We start from the raw sequence: 25,621 nt of genomic DNA on the forward strand, positions 1-25,621 counted from the left end.
ACATGTCCCCATCGCTACCCCCTGCACCTGGAGGTAGTGGGAGCCGTGAAAGGTGAAGACATTGTGGGTGAGGATGTACTCGAGCAGTTCAATGATGAATTCGTTGTATATAGGATCTGAACTCAAGTTTTGTTGGAGTATATGTCTAATTGCTGCCAAGCCTCGTTCATGTGGAATGGAGCTGTAGAGCGTTTCCACGTCAATCGTGACTAGGAGGGCTTGATCTGAAACAAATATATGGTCCAGGATTTGCAAGAAGTGGCTTGTGTCCTTTACATAGGATGTTAACGAAGTTACAAGCGGCCTAAGATATTCATCAATCAGTTTACTTGCGTTGTCACTTATTGAGCCAACGCCTGAAATTATTGGCCTACCAGGTGGATCTGTCAAATTTTTATGCACTTTGGGAAGTGTATAAAATGTAGGGGTCTTGGGGAAATTGTTTCTGATGAAGGTCCAAGTGGATTTACTGATTGTGTTATTCAAGAATGCGGAGTCTACCAGCGTATAAAATTCTTTATTGTATTTTTCAACGATAGAGGCTGGCATACGACGGTACCACTTCATATTGTTGAGAATTTTTTTGCAAATATTAATATATTGCTCGTTGTCCAAGACAACCACGTTTCCTCCCTTATCAGATGGTTTTATGGTGATTTTATTGTTCGCCGTTAGGGAATTTAGTGCCTCTAGTTCTCCTGGACTGAGGTTGGAAGGTCCTTTCTTTTGTATCTTAAGTTTGCCTAGGTCGTTATTGACAAGTTTCAGAAACGCTGCTGCATTAGGACATGTACTGGGTGGCGGGCAGAGATCGGATTTTTTCTTTAATTTGGAGACCCTAGAGTGTGACTGGACATCTGAATCCTCTATTGATTGGAGGATTCGGGGGAGATCTATTTGATCAATCAGATCGGCTGTATCGCTCTCCTCCAACAGGGCGACAAGCTGGTCCAAAGCTCGATTTTCTTGGGGGGTAAAATTGGTTCTGGTGTCCTGTTTCTGGTAAAGTTTTTTTTAAATTATTTTACGGATAAACAATTGGAGATCTTTGTAGAGCTCGAATTTGTCTAGCTTGTAGTTGGGACAAAAATTCTATCCTTTTTTTAAGAACGGACATTTCATTTTCTGATAAGGGATAAGAGGATAAGTTTATGATGCTCAGATCAGTGTCCGAGTATGTGGAAGTGATAGGATGGACGGTCACAGTGTCATTTGTGTGTAAGTATTGAGATTGGGTGGGGGTGGTTTGAGACCGGCCAATACCAAGTCTAAAAAAGAAGAATCATTACGACTTGGATCATGTGTGGTGGTAGTGTCCTGGGGGGTGGGGAGTGAATGTGCCTGTGCTGAGTGATAAGGCATAGATCCATTAGTGATTTTGTCAGAGTGTGCAGGACTAGGGTGTGGCAGATTTGATTTCTTATCTGGAATTGATTTTTTTGATTTCTGATCTTGGGTGGAATCGCCTTGAAATTGGTGTTTGGTGCCTAGAGTAGGTTTCACTTTGGAAGTGATAAGGGGGGGAATGTGGGACGAAGGTTTGTTGGAGGAGGAATTAAGGGGTGTATTGGAGTTCCTATTCGTCTTGTTGTTTTGGTTCCATTTATATGCCTTTCCAGCTTTGAATGCGTTTTTGTCTCTGTGGAATTTAAAGTTTTTTTTAGTGAGAATATTTTTATTAAAAGATTCGAGATGGTTTTTGAGTTTTTTCTCTTTATTTGTGACTGATTGGTGCGTCTTGAATTTTTGAAGTTGTTCACAAGTTTTAGTGATTTCAATGTCCAGTGCTTTGGATCGTTTCGTGTATTCATCTATTAGTATCAGCATAAGATTACGTGAACATGTTTGTAAAACATTCTCCCATGTGGACTTCCCCAAAGTGGGGAAGATCTGGACGCGGAGACCCAATGGGTTCATGTTGCTTTTTAAATAGTCCTGGAATGATCTGATGTGCCAAAAGAACAAGGACTTTTTTTCTAGATTCTTGGCGAGTTTAAAAAACAGAGAAGAGATCTCTGCTTCGGTTCGATCACTGTCGCCGAATTTGTCCAAGTACTGTTGCATTAAAGTTTCCCAGTCTTGGCCTACAAATATGTTTTCAAAGTGTGCATTCTCCGTTTCAGAGGCCATTGTACAGTGGTTTGTTATCAATGTAGGGTTTGTCTTAGTGGTTTTCAGAACCAAGAGACAAAAAAAGTACTACCTTAAGGAGCAAGGGGAATGAAACCCCTCAAAAGAGTAATTTATTTATAGTAATTGATAATAACCTAGGGTTCGTTGGTCAAGCGGGGAATGGTATTTGCTACCAAAAAATTACACAACAGCGAGGGCGACCAACTCGCCTAGGAGGGAGGAAAGAGCCGTGCCACATCCAGTAAGTCAGTAACATAAAACAATGGGTTCCCCTAAGTGGACTTTCCCGGCACTTGCACAGAGGTAGAAAAAATGTAGGAGTATAGACTACTATACAGTATAAAAGAATATATGCCTACATGCCGGATGCTGGGATGCGTGGCTAGCCAAACCTGCAAACAATCTACTCAAGGTACTTATTCACCCCCCCTAAGCCCTCCTAACTGGTATTATTGTTATATCCTTAGTATGTCTCCCCTCACTGTTGCATCTACATAGTTACATTCCTGTGTGCGGACACCTTCTTGCTGCTTTCTAGTCCGCAAAATTTGTGCTTCCTGAAAGCTAAGCATAGTATATACGGCTTATCTAGTAACATACTCAATTCCTACAAACTTACCATATGCTGTTCACCCTTGTATTACCTTCCCTTATGTTTTTTTGTTTGGCAGTAGCTTTTCTATGCTAAATTTGGTAACATCATTTTAAGTTCCTTAACATGGAATTATATAACTATTTACAATCCATGCACACCATGTACTCATTGGCACATACCACTTTTACTCCCTATGTAATGAGTTTTTACAATATTGGTTATACATTAAAGACCTTGAGCATTACAAGCCATACAAAACTTATACTCATTGGTTTACACTAAGTATACTCTTTTTGCATTGAGCCTTGAACAATATTGCTTGTACATTTAGTACTCTGAACATATACCCCCTTTTCTAAAAGTCCCTTCTATATCAGTTTATCCCTTAACCTTTTTCTAAGGCATTCCTAACGGATCCTCTTTATACTGATGGTACCTTAATTTTTTATTTTTAGGGGTGCCTCTCTCGACCCCAGTATATCGCTTTGGCTTATGCGCGCCCGGGTCGGGCGGGATGGGTGAACTGGTGCATCCTCCTGTGGAGATTGCTGCTCACTAACATCTAGCTTTTACCACCTAAGAACAGCACCCGTACCCACTATACTACAACTGCCCACCATTCCATCTTGCCTTTTCTTGTGGTCTCTCTTTCTTTAAAAAGAATCTCCCTTTCAGAAGTAACCAATGAAACTCTTTCAGGTAGGTGATCAATTGATCATTTAAACCTTCAAACAGATATCCGGTGGTAGTTTTATTACAACATCTGATTCATGCACTATTTTTTTCAATTAATCCAGATGAACCCCTCTTTTCCACTATACCCCTGAAGAAGGACCCAAAATAATATTAAATACCCCGAAACGCGTCGGGCTTGAAAAGAGTCTCTCTGTTTACCTCATCATTGCTTACTGTTTGATGTTTATTATGTCTATTATGTATTACCATTATGTTACCTAGGATATCCACTATGTTTTTAACAAATGTATTTCTTTACCAAATAAATATATTCTTTTATACTGTATAGTAGTCTATACTCCTACATTTTTTCTACCTCTGTGCAAGTGCCGGGAAAGTCCACTTAGGGGAACCCGTTGTTTTATGTTACTGACTTACTGGATGTGGCACGGCTCTTTCCTCCCTCCTAGGCGAGTTGGTCGCCCTGGCTGTTAGGTTTCAGGTCAGGTTTCCATAGCAACGACAGTGTCAGAGGAAGTTGCCGCCCCTTCCCAGAAGGCATTGCAAACAGGAAATGATGTGATGGGCCACGGCCAGGGAGGAGGAAGTGAAAAATGAATACAGCAGATATACAGTAGGTGCTGAGAAAAAAAAGAAAAAAATATCCAATTTGTTTACAGTGCACAGTTTAGTGAGGGATGCTGAAGAGTTGTAGAAGTGGGTGGAACTCCACTTTAACTCTGGCAGTTCTACCCCAGCCCAGGCGGACTCATCCCCCGAGGAACAGATGCATCTACAGTGACAACTAGTCCAGAACAGGTGGTACCAGTAACCCACTTTCCTACTAAGGAGATTCAAGTGTCTACCTCGGCTATTACCGCGGATGTCACTACTGCAGAAGATGGTGGGTCTATGGTCATTACTCATCCAGCTCAATACATTCGCTCATCACGAGCAAAGAGAGGCAGGTGGTCTCGGATCCCTCCTCACCGATGTCTGAAGTCGGTAAGTGAAGAAGGAAAGGGGGGAAACCCATGATGATTAAAGTTTCAGTGATGCGTAGTTGCTATTATGTGCTGAACTTTAAAGACTGTATCTTGCAGTGTTCACTCCTAATGTTAGGGGGAGGAAATGTTCAATGCAGGTGAAGTTGCAAAAGTTTTACTATTTCAAGAATTGCCCAAGCAAGTTATTACTACCGAAACATGGGAAAGAACCGGGGATCAAAGACCTCACTGTTACTTGTTCAAAGTCTATTCATTGACTTCAAGTTAATAATGTCAGTTTCACAAAGAGACTTTAATCGTTAATCACTATGGTGAATGTTACAAGAGGAACTTTGATTCTGCCCAACCTCGGACTCCACTAACAATGGTTATGGAAGTAATACAGCCAGTTCGCTGAGGAATTATAAATGTGCACTTGTGGAGTAAAGGACGCTCTGCTGAAGTTACTCCAGTTTCTTTATATCAAGCTCTTGAAAAGGGGAGATACCTTTCAATGTTAAATGTCTGGGGCTACGACCGTAAAAGTAATCTGGACAGCGTAACCAACCGCAAGCCAGATACCAGATATTACTGGTGAAGCCTTGTCAAAATCATCTCTGTGGATTACAAATATGGGTTGTGTGATGTCAAGGACTCTTTGCTGATAGTTACCTTGCACACCCATTTGAAATGTTACTACTGGGAAAACTCAGAAAGCTGTGACGCCAGGACTGTGCTGGACTGAATACTACTGGCAGTTACAGAAGGTGATCACTTGAGCCTGTTAGCCAAGAGATTAAAAGTTTCACCCTGAAGAGCGATTTGTGGACTTCAGCAGGTTGTTGGTGAAAAAAAAAAGAGAATGAAGAAAGTTGTCTTTGGCTGCCAGGTGGGAAGACTGAAGATGTTATTGCAAGGGGGCCTGTGTCCTGAAGTGTGGTCCCTTGCAAACTGCCCTGACTGCTTTTTGCTTGAAATGCAGTCATGTCCTTTACCCGGAGTTTCCTTTTAAAGAAGAAAAGGAACTGCTGGGAAATGTAGTCCATTTGGAACAAAAGTTAATGGACGGTAACCGGTCATGGACACTGAATGTGTAGTTAGTTAGAATAGGCTGTGATAAAGAAATGGTTGCCTATTTCTTCAAATAATGTACTCCTGCGCATATATCAGGCCTGTTACTGATTGAAGTATTGCTTATGCCGCGTACACACAAGCGGATTTTTCGACCGGACTGGACTATCCTAACAAACGGACTTGCCTACACACGATCACACCAAAGTCCGACGGATTAGTACGTGATGACGTACGACCGGACTAAAATAAGGAAGTCGATAGTCAGTAGCCAATAGCTGCCCTAGCGTCGGTTTTAGTCCATCGGACTAGCATACAGACAAGTGGATTTTTCAACCGGACTCGAGTCCGTCGGAAAGATTTGAAACATGTTTTATTTCTAGGTCCGTCTGACTTTTGGGGAAAAAAGTCAGCTGGAGCCCACACACGATCGAATTGTCCGACGGAGTCCGGTCTGCCGGACCAAGTCTGCCGGAAAGTCCGCTCGTGTGTACGCGGCATAAAAGTTTTATAATTCTATACTGATGATAACTTCTATTTCTTCAAATAATGGACTCCTGCACATATATCAGGACTGTTACTGATTGAAGTATTGCTAAAAGTTTTATAGTTCTATACTGATTATGAAAGGAGTAGCATTCTTACGGAAATGGGGCAGACTTTCAAAACAATATATAGGATGTTCTTACATTTCATATTGCTCTCAGCTGAGGACCAGTTTAAATCACTGTGTACATATCACCAAGTGCTTTTATAGGATAGGATGCTTTTGCATTGTTTGTTTCTCTTTTTCAGGTGTTGCTGAGTCAGTGCGTCTTCCTTGGCTAAGCAGAGATAGGGATCTAGCCGGATAACAACACTAACCATTTGTACATTATTACAACTGTATATATTAGATAGATAGTCAAGGAGCAATGCTATTGCCTTACTGCCTTGAAATGTAAATAATTATTTTTGATATCTAAATATCATACGTGACTATTTTATGTTGATGATAATGTTTATTCATGTGGTACGCCACATATACAGGTCCTAAGTATTCAGACCCTTTGCTCAGTATTTAGTAGCTGAGCTGAGCACCCTTTCGATCTAATACAGCCATGAGACTTTTTGCGAAAGATGCAACAAGTTTTTCACACCTGGATTTGGGGATCCTCTGCCATTCCTCCTTGCAGATCCTCTCCAGTTCTGTCAGGTTGGATGGTAAACGTTGGTGGACAGCCATTTTTAGGTCTCTCCAGAGATGCTCAGTTGGGTTTAAGTCAGGGCTCTGGCTGGGCCATTCAAGAACAGTCACGGAGTTGTTGTGAAGCCACTCCTTCATTATTTTAGCTGTGTGCTTAGGGTCATTGTCTTGTTGGAAGGTAAACCTTCGTCCCAGTCTGAGGTTCTGAGCACTCTGGAGAAGGTTTTCGTCCAGGATATCCCTGTACTTGGCCGCATTCATCTTTCCCTCAATTGCAACCAGTCATCCTGTCCCTGCAGCTGAAACCCCCCACAGCATGATGCTGCCACCACCATGCTTCACTGTTGGGACTGTATTGGACAGGTGATGAGCAGTGCCTGGTTTTCTTCACACATACCGCTTAGAATTAAGGCCAAAAAGTTCAATCTTGGTCTCATCGGACCAGAGAATCTTATTTCTCACCATCTTGGAGTCCTTCAGGTGTTTTTTTAGCAAACTCCATGCGGGCTTTCATGTGTCTTGCACTGAGGAGAGGCTTCCGTCGGGCCACTCTGCCATAAAGCCCCAACTAGTGGAGGGCTGCAGTGATGGTTGACTTTCTACAACTTCTCTCCCATCTCCCATCTCCCGACTGCATCTCTGGAGCTCAGCCACAGTGATCTTTGGGTTCTTCTTTACCTTTCTCACCAAGGCTCTCCTCCCCCGATAGTTCAGTTTGGCCGGACGGCCAGCTCTAGGAAGGGTTCTGGTCGTACCAAACGTCTTCCATTTAAGGATTATGGAGGCCACTGTGCTCTTAGGAACCTTAAGTGCAGCAGAATTTGTTTATAACCTTGCCCAGATCTGTGCCTTGCCACAATTCTGTCTCTGAGCTCTTCAGGCAGTTCCTTTGACCTCATGATTCTCATTTGCTCTGACATGCACTGTGAACTGTAAGGTCTTATATAGACAGGTGTGTGGCTTTCCTAATCAAGTCCAATCAGTATAATCAAACACAGCTGGACTCAAATGAAGGTGTAGAACCATCTCAAGGATGATCAGAAGAAATGGACAGCACATGAGTTAAATATATGAGTGTCACAGCAAAGGGTCTGAATACTTAGGACCATGTGATATGTCAGTTTTTCTTTTTTAATAAATCTGCAAAAATGTCAACAATTCTGTCAAACAAATATGGGGTGCTGTGTGTACATTAATGAGGAAAAAAATTAACTTAATGATTTTAGCAAATGGCTGCAATATAACAAAGAGTGAAAAATTTAAGGGGGTCTGAATACTTTCCGTCCCCACTGTACTTGTTATCTTGTTATACTGTTAACCCTTTCCTGTTTCCATACCCATCACAGTTTTGCCAGGACATCCGCTCTTGGGCTTGGGAACTCAAATTAGTTTTTTTTATGCAAACTCTGAGACGTAGTTTCTTGGGCAGGGGGAGGATGTAGCGCCCTGGGATTTAGTAAGGGAGCTCCTCACCAAATTCCTTGTCAGGAGTAGCTACTTGTCACGTACCTGGTGGTTGAGCCCACTTATGCAGGGAGCGGCTTCCTGTGTACCTCTGGCTCGAGAACCCCTGATAGAGCAGACAGGGGCTTGGGAGTGCAGGGGGCACAAGTGCCTGATGGGTTGCAGATGCAGGGGCTGATCCGGACTTTTGGTAAACTGCAAGGAGACCAGTTGTGGACTGGAGCAGGGACTCTGTAGAAGGCAGGAGCAACAGGAAGCTGGAAGCTGCACTTGGTAAGGGAGTGTATTGTAGTCCAGGAGAAGTAAGCAGGATAACTGAGGACTGCGGACAGCAGGGAGGTATAGCCGTTCAGCAGGATCAGCAAGGAGGACCAGACTGGCAGCTGGAGGCAGGAACCAATAGGAGGTGTACTCTAGTTTGGAGCACAAGCAGGGTTCAGGCAGGCCAGGTTATACACTGGCGGGCATATATGGTACAGGAGCAGTAGGCAAAGCGTAGTCGGGTAGCAGGCCGGGTCGGTAACAGGCGGGCAGTGAAGTACCAGGGAGCAGGCAGAAGGAATGTCAGGACAAGCCGGAATCAGAGGCTGGCAGCAAGCAGGGAAGGTCAACGACAAGCCGGGTAACAGAAGTCAGGAAAGCAGGATAACAAGTAGCAGGGGGTCTCAGGAATGCTGTAGACCGGACAGCAAGATGGCATGGTGACAGTCTCCTTTAAATAGTGTTTTTGGCGCCAAGTACCCCCTCGCACCCACGCGCGCCCGGGCGGCTCTTTGATAGGAACATTGCGCACAGATCTTCTACTGTCAGCCGGACTGCTCGGACATCTTCCTTGACATTGCCCCCCTCCAAGGGGCAGTATCCGGATGCCCAATTGAACTTGGGTGTGCCTTTTTAAAAGCCAGAATCAGTCTTTTTGCATGGATATTGGATTCTGGCTCCAAAGAATTCTCCTCTGGACCATAACCTTTCCACTTCACCAGGTACTGGACTAGATTACGTTTCCTTCTGAAATCCAGGATTGACTCTACTTCGTACTCAACCCATCAACGAGTACTGGTTCAGGAGGACCGGTGTTTCGGCCCACGAAGGGGTCCGGGACAGTGGGTTTGAGTAAAGCTACATGAAAGACCGGATGAATCCGGAATGACTCTGGTAGTTTCAATTCATAGGCCACACTGTTGATTTTCTTTTTCACAGGGAAGGGACCCACAAACTTAGGGCCCAATTTCTTGGAAGGACATGCTAGTTTTAGGTTCAGGGTTGACAGCCAAACTTAATCTCCAGGTTCTAAATTAAGTTCCCCCCTTCTCTTCCTGTCAAAGATCCCCTTATTGTATTCCTGAGTTCTTGTCATCGTTTCCTGGAGTAGTTTGTTGTTAGTACTGAAGAAATTCAGAGTCTCTTCAGCGGCAGGTACTGAGCATTCCGGGATGTTGTTTGACAAAAACAAGGGGTGAAACCCGTAATTTGCAAAGAATGGAGTTTGCTTGGTAGCAGAGTGGACAGAATTGTTGTATGCAAATTCGGCAAGTGGTAGGAGAGGTACCCAGTCATCCTGAGAAAATGATGAAAAACAGTGCAAGTATTGCTCCAGCATTTGGTTTGTCCTTTCTGTCTGGCCATTAGTTTGGGGATGGTAAGCAGAAGAGAAGGAAAGGTTAATTTTCTAGGAACTATATAATGCTCTCCAGAAGACTTTTACGGTTTCGGCAGCAGAGGAGTACCCCTCAATGGCAGAAAGTGAGCCATCTTGGAAAGTCTATCCACAACCACAAAGATGGTAGTGTAGTTTTCTGAGGGTGGTAGCTTGACAATAAAATCCATGGAGATCATCCTCCATGGTCTTTCTGGGACGGGTAGTGGTTTCAACAGACCCCGAGCCTTAGACTTAATGCTTTTGTTCTGAATACAGACAGTGCATGACTCTACGTAGTTCTTGCAGTGCTTCATTAATTGTGACCACCAAAACATTTGCTGGAGAAGCTCAGACGTCTTGTGCACAACTGTCACGTACCTGGTAGGTTTTGAGCCCAAAATGCAGAGAGAGGCCTCCCCCTACGGCTCCCACTCACGGCCCTCTGGAATGGGAACAAAGGACACAGGAGTGAGGAGTGGTATGAGTGCCTGGCAGGATCAACAGTCCGTCCAGAAATCCAGAGGTAGCTAGGACCCAGAAACAGGAACTGGAGAGAAGGCTGGAGACTGGAACGCTGGACTGGAACCAGGAACAACAGCAGGTAGTAGGCTGGAAACTGGAATGCTGGACTGGAACCAGGAACAACAGCAGGTAGCAGGCTGGAGACTGGAACGCTGGACTGGAACCAGGAACAACAGCAGGTAGCAGGCTGGAGACTAGAACGCTGGACTGGAACCAGGAACAACAGCAGGTAGCAGGCTGGAGACTGGAACGCTGACTGGAGCCAGGAACAACAGCAAGTAAGCAAGCAGAAGACTGGAGTGCTGGACTGGAACCAGGAATGCAGCAAGTAAGCAGGCTGGAGACTGGAACGCTGACTGGAGCCAGAAACAACAGCAGGTAAACAGGCAGAAGACTGGAGCGCTGGACTGGAACCAGGAATGCAGCAGGTAAGCAGGCTGGTATCAGGATTCAGGCAGAGGATAGTCAGACAGGCCAATGATTGATATCAGACGGACATCAAGGTACCAGGGATGAAACAGTAGAATGGTCTAAGCAAGCCAGCGATCAAATGCAGGCAGATAGCTGGGATGGTCACAAACAGGAAGCCGGGTCAAGTAACAGGAAGTCTCAAATCAGATCAGGGTTTGACACACAGAACGCTGTAGAGCAGACAGCGGAGACTGAGTGTGACAGGCAAATTTAAATAGCCCGCCTGGCGCCAACAGGGATGCGCGTGCACATGCCCGTGTGCGCAATGGTGCCCGTGGCCACGCACCAATGAGCCTGGGACGCCGATTACTAGCAGGATCTTCCTGACCACACGAAGTGACCAGCTAACTCGTGGTCATGGCAGGATTTAAGAACCGCAACTCGCACCGCCTGAGGTACGAAAATCTTATCTTTGAACCACAACAGATCATCCTTTGTTTGTAGAGTAACATCAGGCGGGTGAGAGACCGCTACAGAAGCTTGTTTGATCTGGGCCATCAAATACCCTTGAAGCAAGAGGAAGTTTCCTGAAGACAGAATGGTGTCTGGAGGTGAAGAAGCTTCGGATTCACTGAACATCCTAGAAAGAGCATCTGGCTTGGTGTTCTTTGACCTGGGCCTGTAGGTGATATGGAAAGAAAATCGAGTAAAGAAGAGTGCCCATCTGGCCTGAAGTGGTCTCAACCTCTTCGCGGCTTTCAAATACTCGAGATTCTTGTAGTCCCTGTAGACAAGAATCGGATGTGCCGCTCCCTCCAAAAGATACCGCCACTCTTCGAGTGCGGCCTTAATTGCCAGAAGTTCTCGGTCACCCACGTTATAGTTCCTCTCAGCTTCGGAAAGTTTGCAGGAAAAGAATGCAACTGGGTGCAAAAGAGCTTTAGCCTCTGGGAGAGTACTGCCCCAACTGCAACCTCTGAAGCATCTACCTCCAGAATGTACGGTAGTGCTGGATCGGGATGCTTTAGGACTGATGCAGAAGTAAACAGATCCTTCAAGGTTGTAAAGGCTGTCTGGGCTTTCGGAAGACCAACGGAATCGAGTGCCCTGTTTAGTTAACTTCGTGATGGGGGCGATGATAGGGGAAAATCCTTTAATAAACTTCCGCTAAAAGTTTGCGAAGCCCACAAAGCGCTGAATGCCCTTTTTTCAGTAGGGGCTGGCCAGTCCAGAATGGCAGAAACCTTCTGAGGGTCCATCTTGATACCCTCCACAGAAATAATCAGTCCAAAGAACTGAATACACAATTCTCGGATTTTGCATACAAGCCATGGCATCCGAATCTTGTTAATACCTTCTTTACATGTTCACGGTGCTCGATCAGAGAAGGAGAGAAGATCAGGATATCATCCAAATATACAATAATGAACAAGTCAAGATAGTCTCTGAAAATATCATTCACAAAGCGCTGGAACGTAGAAGAGGCGTTGCAGAGCCCAAAGGGCATGACTAGATATTCAAAATGCCCGAACCAGGTGCGAAAGGCAGTCTTCCATTCGTCGCCACTCGGATGCGGACTAAGTTGTAAGCCCCACGAAGATCCAGCTTGGTAAATATTGCTGCAGTCCCCAGTCTTTGGAATAGTTCAGGTACCAAAGGGAGGGGGTACCGATTCTTGATCGTGATTTTGTTGAGTTCCCGATAATCTACGCAGGGGCGTAGCGAGTGGTCTTTCTTCTCCACAAAGAAAATTCCTGCTCCTGCCGGGGCGGTAGAATGCCGAATGAACCCTTTCTCCAGGTTGTCGTCTATATAAGTCTTTAGGGTCCCTAACTCCAGTTCCGTTAGATCAAAGATTCACCCAAAAAGAATTTCTGCTCTGGGGAGAAGTTCAATTGGGCAGTCGTATGACCTGTGAGGTGGAAGAGTGTCTGCACCCTTCTTGCTGAAGACGTCTAGGAAACTGTGGTAGACTTCAGGGACAGCTTGACGGGTCTCGTCATCTGCTTCCATGCATAACAGAGGAGAGGAGACTTCAGCCTACTCCAGCAGGCAGTGTTGGCTACAATAAGGAGAGGGGAAACTAATTTTCCGGGAAGTCCAATCAATCTGTGGGTTATGAGCCCTCAGCCAAGGCATGTAGTGGTACAGTTTCTTGTATGACTGGCCCAGACTTAAGAGCTGAACCATCGGCCAAATGTACAGAGTCCTTTTGCTCTAGGCCGCAGAGGAACGTTGTGCCTGGTGGCAAAGGTTAAGTCCATGAAACCAATGCAGGCTCCAGAGTCAATGATAGCAGTGACCTGGGTATTCCCTCCTGGGAGCTGTAAAAGAATGGAAACAGCCAGGTCAGTAGCATTACTAGGCAGAGCAGGTGTAAGAGCAGAGGAGGTGGTGAAGCACTTATGGAGCTTAGTGGGACAAGTCCTCACATAATGTCCTGGTTCTCCACTGTAAAGGCAGAGGTTATTGGCTCGCCTGCATTGCCGTTCTTCGGGAGTAAGAGAAGGGCGCAGTAGACCCAACTGCATGGGCTCGGAAACATCAGGAGTAGAGGCCACTGGAGCAGGGGAAGCAGACTGAGGAGAACTGAGTACACGAGGAAGCATCCAGACTGGACGGGAAGGACCGGCAGAATGTTCAGATCTTCGTTCCCTTAGTGGCCTGTCAATTTGAATGGACAGATTAATGAGGGCATCTAAAGTCTCTGGCATGCCCACTCGGGCTAGTTCGTCTTTTAATGATTCAGACAGACCCATGCGGAACTGGTACCGCAGGGCGTCATCATTCCAGTTGGTGTCGGAACTCCAACGCCTGAACTCTGATACATAGTCTTCCGCTGGTCTACGGCCTTGCTGAAGAGAATGCATGGCCGCCTCCGCAGTCAGCTGTGGGTCTTCATAGAGCTGGGACATGGCTTGGAAGAAAGTGCTCAAGTTATCAAGAGAGGCATCCTTCTGCTCCAGGAGGTCGATGTGCCCATGACTGAGGTTCCCCCAGCAGCAGGGAGATAACGAAACCCACTTTAGTAGATTCAAGAGAAAAAGTCCTTGGCTGCAGGGCGAAGAAGAGTTCGCAGGCATTACGGAAAGCTCTGAATTAACTATGGTTCCCAGAGAACCTTTCGGAGGTTGGGACCTTTGGTTCAGGCGGCAACATCACCACTGAAGGAGCAGCAGAAGTCCCGGATAAAGATGGTGAAGATGCGGACAGAACCTGAACTCATTCCTTCAGCAGATTGTAGCCTTCTTGAAGGTTCTTCACAGCCTGAGTAAGTACAGCAAGATGGCGATAAAACTCATCCATCGGGGAGGCTCCCTGCTTGGGCTCGGACATGGCTGTCTGGTACTGTCACGTACCTGGTGGTTGAGCCCACTTATGCAGGGAGAGGCTTCCCGTGTACCTCTGGCTCAAGAACCCCTGATAGAGCAGACAGGGGCTAGGGAGTGCAGGGGGCACAAGTGCCTGATGGGTTGCAGATGCAGGGGCTGATCCGGACTTCTGTTAAACTGCAAGGAGACCAGTTGTGGACTGGAGCAGGGACTCTGTAGAAGGCAGGAGCAACAGGAAGCTGGAAGCTGCACTTGGTAAGGAGGTGGATTGTAGTCCAGGAGAAGTGAGCAGGATAACTGAGGACTGGGGACAGCAGGGAGGTATAGCCATTCAGCAGGATCAGCAAGGAGGACCAGACTGGCAGCTGGAGGCAGGAACCAATAGGAGGTGTACTGTAGTTCGGAGCACAAGCAGGGTTCACGCAGGCCGGGTCATACACTGGTGGGCTGATACGGTACAGGAGCAGTAGGCAGAGCGTAGTCGGGTAGCAGGCCGGGTCGGTAACAGGCGAGCAGCGAAGTACCAGGGAGCAGGCAGAAGGAACGTAAGGACAAGTCGGGATCAGAGGCTGGCAGCAAGCAGGGAAGGTCAATGACAAGCCGGGTAACAGAAGTCAGGAAAGCAGGATAACAAGTAGCAGGGGGTCTCAGGAACGCTGTAGACCGGACAGTAAGATGGCATGGTGACAGTCCCCTTTAACTAGTGTTTTTGGCGCCAAGTACCGTCACATGTGCGCGCACCCACACGCGCCTGTGCGCGTCCGTGCGTGCCCGTGCGCGGTGCTGGGCGGCTCTTTTGATAGGAACATTGCGCACAGATCTTCTACTGTCAGCCGGACTGCTTGGACATCTTCCTTGACACTACTATATTTAATTACTGGGGATCCGTTGACTTCTCCCTAAGTTTGGCCTGGTTGTACTTTCTTCTTCTACCACCAGGTGGCTGGGCACTTGGAGGTATTAGATTGAGAAGGACAACACAAGGTCAGATTATGGTTATATGGGTTATCTCAGCCAATGGGCAGGGATTTTTTTTTAATCCCTTGGCCTGATGGGAGAGCCTAATTATTCGGTTGAGGTCTTTTGATCCAGGTTCGGGTGTGACACCCAGACCGCCATCTGGGTGGACGTGTGTCGTCTGCCCAGGGGCATCAGGCTGCCGGGCCGTGTGAGGGCCTGTAAAGGAGTAAGAGGGCAGTGCAGGGCTGGGACTGCGGCTTGCAGTCCAACCAAAAGTGACGTTTCTGCCGGCTGGAGAACCTGTTGTGGTCGGAGGTAGAAGGGAAGCTGTCGCCATTAAGGGACCAATCACCTTTACCAGGGACCACAGTGAGTAACTGACGCAAGTACTGGAGCAGTATTCTCACCGAATGGGCACGGTGGAGAATCAGGAAACTTCAGGCGGTGATCAAGTCAAGGACCCAACCAGCAGAGATTATGCTTGCAGAGCAGCCTTGTGTGTCAAGCTAGGGACCCAGCCAGTCAACAGGGGTGAAGCTTGAAGGTATCCGAAGTGCCAAGCTAGGGACCCAGCAGGGAGACGTGGGTGACACTTGAGGGAGATACCACCGGGAAAAGCCTTGAGGAGTTAGTGAATCAGAGAGTCCAGTGAGAGACTAGGAGCTCAAGGGGGTGAAGAACTACAAGGATTAATTCATTCATAGACAACTTGACCACAGTCAGATTTTAGATTTCTGCAACTCACTCAGTTCATTAAAGCATATCTAACCTGCATTTGTTTGCTTTTTAGGTAGTTTTTTTTTCCTAGGGATTCGGCTTGTGACACTCTTTCTGTCCAGTGAATTGTCTGTACTTCACTGGAGGAGCAACTGAGACACCCTTGGACAGCAGCATTGTCAATCTGGGGAGGAGGTATTGTTAAATGCCCTTTATATCCTCTGTAACAATGGAACTTAAACATTTACCTAGATATAAGTGGTCTAGTTTTATGTTTGGGAATCAGAGACTTTTAAATGCCACCTAATAAATGACTGGTATCTTTCATTTAGATTTTTGTTCCTCATTCTTCCCTTTTGCATAGTAAATATTTATCCTCTCTTATTAAAGCATACTTCCCATACCCGGTCACTTATTATCCACTCTTCTCTCTGTTTGAAGGCTAATGAACATGCATTCCTGGGCTAGCTAAGCATGCATGAATACCTTATAAAGGGGGAGGGGGAAACGATTGCAGCACACCTCTGGCACCAGCTTATCAAAGAAGAAACAATAAGATTGTTCAACCAGGAATGATCTCTAGTTCACTTTTTTCCAATGAGGTTCTGGGTGTGCCCAGCACTGTCTATAAAATGGATGAGCAAATAGTATTGACAGTCTTCATATTTAACTAATGACAAGTGAGCATTAAATCATATTTGACTACTTCAGTGTTGCCAACCTACCAGATTAAAATTTAGTAACACGAAACCCAAAGTTTTTACTGGCATTTCCAAAAGTTACGTGTGCAAATTTCAGTATTTAGGCTACAAAGAAGTACAACATGCAATTAGCAATGTGATTGAAAGCAGAGTTCCGCCCGCCCCTTTAAAAAATTAAAAATCAGCAGCTACATATACTGTAGCTGCTGACTTTTAACATTAGAACACTTACCTGTCCTGGAGTCCAGCGATGTTGGCACCACAGCTGATGTTTCCATCGGCTGTTTGGGTGCTGCCACCGCCATTGCGGGTAAGGGAACCTGGCAGTGTAGCCTTTCTGCTTCACAGCCGGGTCCCTACTGCGCATGCGTTAAGCGCGCTGCACTTTCTTACTGGCCCGGCAGAAGGGGAGGAGGAGGGAAGAGGAGGGGGACCAAAATGCTGCTGACGTAATTCACCACAGCTCAGTTTCCCAGAAGTGGGGACAGAGTACCTGTAAAAAAACAGATGGAAGTTCGGGTGGTGGAACTCCGCTTTAACCACTTAAGGACCCGGCCTATTTTTCAAACTTGTTGTTTACAAGTTAAAATAAGTTTTTGTTTTACTTAGAACTCCCAAACATTATATATATATATATAGAGAGAGAGAATAGAATGGTGGTTGTTGAAATACTTTATGTCACACCGTATTTGCGCAGCAGTCTTACAAACGCAATTCAATTGAAAGAAATACACTTTTTTAATTAAAAAATAAGAAAAGAGTAAACTTAGCCCAATTTGTTTTTAAATTGTGAAAGATAATGTTATGCCGAGTAAATTGATACCCAACATGTCATGCTTCAAAATTGCGCCCGCTCGTAGAATGGTGACAAACTTTGACACCTTAAAATCTCCATCGGCAAAATTTAAAAATGTCTACAGGTTACCAGTTTTGAGCAACAGAGGAGGTCTTTTGCTAGAATTATTGCTCACGCTCTAACGATCATGGCGATACCTCACGTGTGTAGGGTTGCCACCTCATCCCTTGAAACCCGAACACATATTAATTACACAGGTTCTGTGGCTGATTAAGGTGGTAATTAAACTCACTTAGTGCCTTATCTGCATTTAATTAGCCTCAGAATCTGTGTAATTCATATGTGTTTGGGTTTAAAGGGATGAGGTGGCAACTCTACATGTGTGGTTTGAACACTGTTCACATATGTGTTCGCTTCTGCGCACGAGCACGGCGGGACGCTTTAAATTTATTTATTTTTTCTTATTTGTTTAACTTTTTATTTTTACACTGTCCCTTTAAAAAACATATTTTGGATCACTTTTATTCCTATTACAAGGAATGTAAACATCCCTTGTAATAGTAAAAAAGCATGACAGGACGTCTTTAGCCGCTTGCTGAGGGGCTCACGCCGATATACATCGGCAGAATGGCACGGCTGGGCAAAACAACTTATGGGTACGTTGTTCCCTTTAAGGCGCACGCTCCACCCGTGATCGTGGGCATGAGAGACAGCATGGGGATTTGTGTGGGTAAACAAGACCTCAGATCTCACATTTACACTTAAATGCAATTAAAAAACAAAAAAAAATAAAATTCTTTTTTTTTTCAATAAAAAAAAATGTCTCTTTATGGCCATTGGGTGGAAGTGACATTTGACGTCGCTTGCGTCATCCAACGGCATTGAGTCGAGTGGGGGCCATCATTCCCTCACTCGACTTAGTGCCTCTGAGGAGAAAGAATCGGATCATCTCTGCTGCTACCGATGGCTCCGGTAAGCGGCGGAGACGACCAGAACGCGGCGGGATGGAGGTGGGCACCTCTCCCGCCGCCGATAAAAGTGATCTTGCGGTGAATCCGCCATGGAGACCACTTTTACCATAAAGTGGACTGCCCGCCGTTTAAGAAAATACCGGGCTTATGGCAGTTATCTGCTGCCATAACCCTGGTATTTAACATCAAAGTCCCGATGTATAAAGACTGCGGGTGCTCCGGAAGTGGTTTTAAGGTAGTTACTAAAGCAAAAAACATATTTCCTATTTAAGTAAGTATGTAGCTTAGGAGGGCAAAAAGATAGAGTGGGCAGGCGCACACACACATGAAACTGACTCTCACAGTGACACTGACAGCAGCACAGATGATGCTGATGACACCTCACCGACTCTTCCCCTCCTGAATCACAGTGACGGCCACTCTCTACACGCCAGGTGGTCCCTTCAGTTTACTCCAGTCCAAACAGCACCGACAGTCCCGCCCCCAGCTTGCCTTGCTCCCATCCTGTAAAACGCTGCATGCTTGGCTCCGGCCGTCCTGCTTGGCTCCCTTGCACCATGACATCACATGACACATGCTCAGATACTGCCTCCGCCAGACATACCCCCTGCCAGCGCTGCCCAGACATACTGTAGCAGGCACCCGGATGGTCTCAGCCAGCTCTAAACCGAACGTCACAGCCATGTTTTTAACTGCCAACCTTTTCCTGTCACTGGTATTTACTGGCAGGAGAAATGTGCCCAGTTTTTACTGGCTGCCAGTAAAAATACTGATGGTTGGCAACACTGCATTACATACAGAGTATCTTTCAATAAGCACACGTGATATTGCTTGAGAAGTATTTCATGTTCATCATGATGACGCTCATGCTCTTAAGATGGTCATGGCCATAGACGATTCGAATCTTGGCCGGATCAGCAGGAACCGGCCATGTTTTGAACCATGTATGGACAGACTGAATATACACAAACTGATCGATTGGTCAACTTGGGGACCAATAGCCTGTCAGATTTTACATGTGATTATTGCTAGCAGGCTAATATAGCCGCTAGCAAAAATCACTGTGTTCTCCCTGCGGGGACAGCTTTCCCCTCACCCTGCTGGTAAAAGAGAGTGGCCCTGCGGGAGGGACAGATTCCCCCATCCATCAACAGTGACAGTGTTCACACGTGAATCAAGCAATTTTTTTTGAGAAAATTGCTCCGTCTATGACTGAGCCTATTAGTATTGGACAAATCTGAGGAAAATGATCCCTGTAAATTACCTAAGGACTGTTTCCTCTTTTGTGCAGGAAATACTTAGGTGGCTTATTTTCATCAGTAGCAGTATAGTAAAGTCATTGAAAGCTGCAGACACGTCTATGCTGGTCTATGCTGTGGCTTCTCTTCTTCTGCTTGGTGCTGTGCATTGTTGGACAATGACATGCCACGCCACTTGACTGCTGCCCTATCGGATAACTGTGGGACACTAAAAGCGTTCCCATAGTGATCTTTATAAACTCAGCCACGCTACCCGCAATGGTGCTGCTACACATAAGACATGCGGCATCCACCTTAACGCATCGCCCATGCAATGCCACAGTGCCCCCTTCCTGGAGAATCTAGCCAAAATTTTCGGTTTGGTCAGAGCAGGGAACAGTTAGAACCACAATCATTTTTTTATTGCTGTCTCTGTTGGCTAGATTCCCTCTTTATGTTTGCATGCCTGTTGGTAGAATGTGAGGGGAAATCCTACAAAGAGGACACCTGCTCCAATGACAACTCTCACATAGTGTAGGTGATTTTCCCTTACTTTGAGACATTTCCTCTTGTTTCAAATAGACAGGAAGTTAGAGTAAATCTCCCCAACAGGAAACAGATATCTTAGAAAAAAAAAACCGAAAGCGTTCAAAAACTAAAAAATATATAGTTTTGGCTAGAAATACATTTAATACAACTTCTCTGCCTTTTGGCTAACATCAAGTGTAGTATCTGGTCTTATAAGTGTCCAGTAGGGGTACTACACTGTCATTCTGACCTTTTGGTAGGAATGACTGGCTGTTCAGTGCCTCTGCTGGTAAGATAGAGGTCCTGAGGAGCCTTTCTGATAGGTGGAGAAACTGAATGAACCTGCACCATGTAAGGTGTGGGTCAGGAGTAGTCCCTTGGAGTGGAGGGTTCCGAGGGGCCCATTGCCTCCTGGTTTGTGCGGTGAAGCCTGGTCTGGTCATGGGCTGGGATTGCAGAGAGAGAACTTATGGTGTTTGTGCTCCTGGGAGTTGGTTGCCCCAGGGGTGCTTTTAGTAAGACTATTGGCCTGGGAAACCCACTGTGTGAGTGAGCACAAGGTCACTGTGCCTCTGTGGGCTAGGCCTTTTGGCTAAATCTGGGGCAATTTTTGCTACCAGGCCATAAATCCTAGCCAATTAAATTGCACTGGCACTCTTTACCTAATTATTTTTTTCTCTAACGTTTTGTTACTTTGCATTTTTGTCTGTGTTTCTTTCACTTGAATGGAGGGTGTGGGTCATTGGGCCTACCTTGAAGTGTAGGGGCAGGATTTGTGGACATTAGGCTCCTTCCTCCCCTGAACCAGGGGAGTCAGCTTCGCCAGTTGACCATGAGGAGAGGGGTCCGCCAGGCCTTTTGGATTTGTGGAACATGTTTAGCCTTGCCCTGTCAGAAACCTTGCTCCCCAAGAGGTCAGGGTAGAGTCCTACTTCATCGGGAGGTGGACTAGAAACAATCTCTAAAGCGAAAGTAAAGCCATTGATCTAAGTTTCAAAAAACAGTTACATACTGTCACAATGGTTTTGCTCTCAACCAAACTGTCCTTGGGTGAAAACAATAGGAGGGTTTACTTCCACTTTAAGTGCGCTTTTTTGTGTGTTATCTCACATGCATTTTTTTTGTACACCTATGCCAGCCATAGATAGTTTGAATCTTGGCAGGAACCAGCCGAGATTCGAACCATGTATGGGCAGACTGAAAGTATCCAAGTTAATCAATCGATCAACTTGGGTACAGCCAGTCTGTCAGATTTTACATGTGATTATAATGCTAGCGGCTATTATAGCCGATAGCAGTAATCACTGTGTTTTCCCCACGGGGACGGCTCCACCCTCGCCCCCTGCCAGGAGAACCCAGTGGCTCTGCAGGAGGGATTCCCCCTTCAACACTGACTGTTTTGACGGGGGCATCAAGCGATTGGTTGCAGGAAAGAAAATTCCCCCGTCTATGGCTTTAGGTGATCCGTATTTGCACACCACTGTGGGTTAAAAAAACAATAAAAAAAACTGCCACTATATACTGTTAATAATGGATAAAAAATAGCATGTGGCTTTATAGCTATATGCCTTGCGAGATAGTATAACTTCTTATTATTTGAATCTGGTTGTCTGAGAACAGCTAAATCCTCTCAATGAGCAGTCAAGGGTTGCTGATAATTTAAGCATTCTGCATTGTTTATCACTTACACAAAACTATTTTTGGCCATTTGTTCAAACATGATTGGATTGACATTTCACGTAGTTAGCTAGTAATGGAATCAGCCTTAATTGACTTTGCTTGGTAAACATTTAAAAGACAGAAAGCTTTAGATGTCGATTAAACCCCATGTATGCATATGCAAATAATTAGGGCAGACAGGCTGAAAACGCCAAATGTGCTTTCCAATGTAGGCTACATAGTGTCACTATCAACGTGCAGCTTATCAATTTAAATGAGGCTGCAGCCTCACTGCAGCAGACTGCCTCCACAGTCAATGTTCATTCCATGTGATGCAGAACAAAAGGAGGCAAACAATTAAGGTGCAGTGTTTTCAGTACAATCATTTCAATACGGCATAAGTATCACAGCATAGATGTGTTTTTCAACATTCTCTCAGTCAAGGCACCCTTTAAAAGTATTTTTAGCTTCAACGCACCCTAGACTACGGCTTGGTTAACACGTGAGGGTTGGTAAAACACAGCTACTCCCTCTTTAATTGCATAGGCAGTGGCCAGGGTTGCATACATGCTGCAGCCGTGATGCTTTGCCACTGCGGCAGGGATTATACCCTCTGCCGAATACAACCCCTTCAAGTGGTTGTATTCACGCTGCAACTGTCCCACAACCACATACATTGAACGTAATTGGGGCATGATGATGCCGCATTCAGGGGGTTCAAACAGGCAGTGAAGAAGCGACATATCACCTCCTCCCCGCCTGATAAAAATGCCTTGAAAAGCGATCCACCCCTTTGTATATATACAGTGTATCAGCTGTCATCTGCCAGGCTTATCATTTGGTGGGAATGGAACAACAGGAACAGATGTGTGTCAGCGGTTGGTGGGTTCTTTCTTTCAGCAGATTAGCAGATGTTGGGCATCAGGATTGACATGGATCTTCATCACTGGAAGACATGAATGACGGTGGATGTACATCGGGGGACCCTTAACTCATTCACGTGGGAGGGGTGGTATCTGGGCGCTCCCTTATAGTTAAAGGAGTTTCAGGTTCCATTAAGTTCCCTATCCACAGACCCTCACAACCACTGGGCCAGGGTAGTGGAGAAGAGGCCCTTGTTCTCATTAACATGTGGACAAGGTGCTTTGCTAGGGGTATCACTTCAGGCAAGGTAACCCCCCGTGTTGAGAGCATGTGACCAGTATGGTTCAGAAGTAGGGGGTGTGCAGTTCGCCCCACCTTTCCTAGAATTCCAGGATGCATCCTCAGATAAGGGTTTTGTGTGAAATTCCCCCTGTATTAGTAAATCCACATGGTTTGCACTGAGCAGTGGTTCATCAAAGGGTGTAAGGGCCCTCCTTTTTCTGTTACCTTCGATCACCTGTCAGGATCCAGTGTGGATCTTGCTTTTAAGGCCACAGGAGGCAATGGAGTAAGAATTTCTTCTTGGGTGACATAAAGTAGTAAATTATTAAAAAAAAAAAAACTATTAAGGTGTAACTTCACTCTCCCATTCAACATTAAAAAATTGTAATCCTCTTGCTGCTAGCATTAGTAAATAGATAGGAAAGTAGATCATATTTACTTGTTTTAAACTTTAGTTTTAGTTACTTCCTGCTTTGGTGCCTAGGCAAATGATCTCATACATCCCATGAGCCTTCAGGATGGGAGAAGAGGTGTGGTTTTCCCAGCTAACCACACTCTCCTGGGTGATACAGTAATCATTTGCCCGCAATCAAGATGGCCATGGCCAGAAATGATAGGGGGTTGTTTTTCAAAATGATTTCACAACAAAATGAAGCATGGAGACATGGATGGATGGGGGCATTTGAATATTAAAAATTAATTAAATTGCGTTTTTGATTTGTGGTGTTTAGATGCAGTGAATATCTGCTTTAGGGAAGTGTGCTACTTCTATATTAGGTCGCTTACGTCACTTATGTTACAGACAAGGATTGTGACCCATATACCCCCCCCACCCCTCCAGCCTTAGAAGTGGGCTCGCCATCCTTTTTTTCGTTATGTTATCTTAAGGAAGTGCTATACATCTTTAACAGCAATGCATCTATGCATTTTCTATGGAAGTGTTCTGCTTATAACTATAACTTATAACTAACTTATATACTAGACTACTTATTGTTACTGGAGGCTGTGTTTCTGGTCTATCTAGTCTTAGATAGAGTTGAGGTGGAATAAAATGCCTGTAAGTTTTTTATTGATGTTTGTGTCCCCATTCCTTCTTTATATATGTCATGGTGACCCTTAACACTAAAGCCTCGTACACACGATCGGATTGTTGGCCAACGACACCATGGACTTTTGTTCGAAGGGTGTTGGCCCAAACTTGTCAAATGTCAAATGGCAAGGAATTGTCGGCCAACAAATACGAACGTAGTGACGAACTACGTTGTTTTTCAGCTCCTTAGTGCCACCCTTTGGGATCCTTCTGCTAATTTCGTGTTAGTAGAAGTTTGGTGAGTGTTGATTCGCGCTTTTCATTTCGCACTTTTCATTTCGCGCTTTTCAGTTAGTTTCTGAACGGCCGTTCGTCAACCAGCCATGTTGCGGAATCAGAGGAGATAACGCTTTATTTATTATTGGCCTTGGAGTTATTGCTTTGACCCAAGTCCAGTCCAGGAACAGTAGGAGGAGGAGGAGTTCTTGGACCAAAAATTGGTTGCTTTATTAATCATGACCAATTATATCATATGCCTTTGCTGCGGGAGCTCCAGGAGAATAATCCAGATGTTTTTAGGAATCATCTCAGGATGACGGACCCCTGCTTTCACCAACTCTTGGTATTGTTGACCCCCTATATTAAGAAGCAGGACACATGCATGAGGCTTTTATTATATTTTTTGGCTGAATAATGATTTGATTTGGTATATTTTCTATATTTTTGGATGCATAGAATGCACTTTTTGGTTAAGTTCTATTGGCAGATAGCATATCTAATTTTATTTGTTTTCTTTTTTTAATGCACAATAAAAAAATTTGTGGAGAATAATACTTGGCTATGTATTTTACTTCAAATGACAGTTTGGAAGTAGGCAGTTACATTTAAAAAAATACAATGTAAAATTGACAAGGGACACCAACATAGTTGTATCTTTGATCTTAAAAACTACGGGACAGTGGTGTTTAGGTATTTGTGGCCCAAATTAAAAAAAAAAAAAAAAAAAAGCATAATAATATTATTCTTGATATCACTAGAAAAAAAAACCTTTGAAAATGTGTTTGCAATAACTCCATCAGTATTACTAGCAAAGCAGCTTCATTATTATCCCATTAAAGAAGAATAGAATGTGCGCTGCATTTCGAGATTCCATAATTTGCCATGTTACGAATGTTAATTCTCCATTACGAACGCTAGTTTACAAGACCGACCGCTTCTGGCTCGTTCTTGCTTCTGAGCATGTGTGTTTGTACTTTGGACTTTTGTCCGACGGATTTGTGTACAAACGCTCGGAAAATCCAACAACAGACATTTGTCTGCAGAAAATTTTAAAGCCTGCCATCCAACATTTGTCTGTGAAAAATCCAACAACAATTGTCCGATGGAGCATACACACGGTCGGATTTTCCGCCAACAGCCTGTCATCACACATTTCCCGTCGGAAAATCCAATTGTGTGTACGAGGCTTTAAAGTAAAAGAAATTACAACATTTTGAGTGGTCACCACAATAGGAATAGAGGGGAAAATCTTTCAATGGGGACTTTGGATGTTCTGGTGACTACCATAGATTTCCCTCATTTTGGAAACATTTCCTCTCACTTTCTGTTGTTTTTTTTTTTTTTATGTTGGGCTCTAGCCCATGTCACTCTAGTGGCAGCTCAGCAGCAACAGGATTCCTAAAGGGAGCATTCATCTCCTATGCGTCTATGGTTGCATTCTCTCACTGGCCACAACGATGCAGAATCTTAGGCCAGCCATAGGCGGTTAGAATCTCGGTGGGTTCAGCAGATTCGAACCATATATGGGCAGGCTGAAAGTACCCAAGCTGATCAATTGATCAACTTGGGTACAACCTGCTTG

General features: G+C 45.0%; 1 pseudogene; it reads left to right on the plus strand.

The window, feature by feature from the left end:
- The first annotated feature begins 20,090 nt into the window (after positions 1-20,090).
- Positions 20,091-20,193, plus strand: LOC141130864 (U2 spliceosomal RNA; annotated as a pseudogene).
- Positions 20,194-25,621: the final 5,428 nt, after the last annotated feature.

This window comes from Aquarana catesbeiana, linkage group LG02 (genome assembly GCF_042186555.1).
Source record: "Aquarana catesbeiana isolate 2022-GZ linkage group LG02, ASM4218655v1, whole genome shotgun sequence".
NCBI classification, from domain to species: domain Eukaryota; kingdom Metazoa; phylum Chordata; class Amphibia; order Anura; family Ranidae; genus Aquarana; species Aquarana catesbeiana.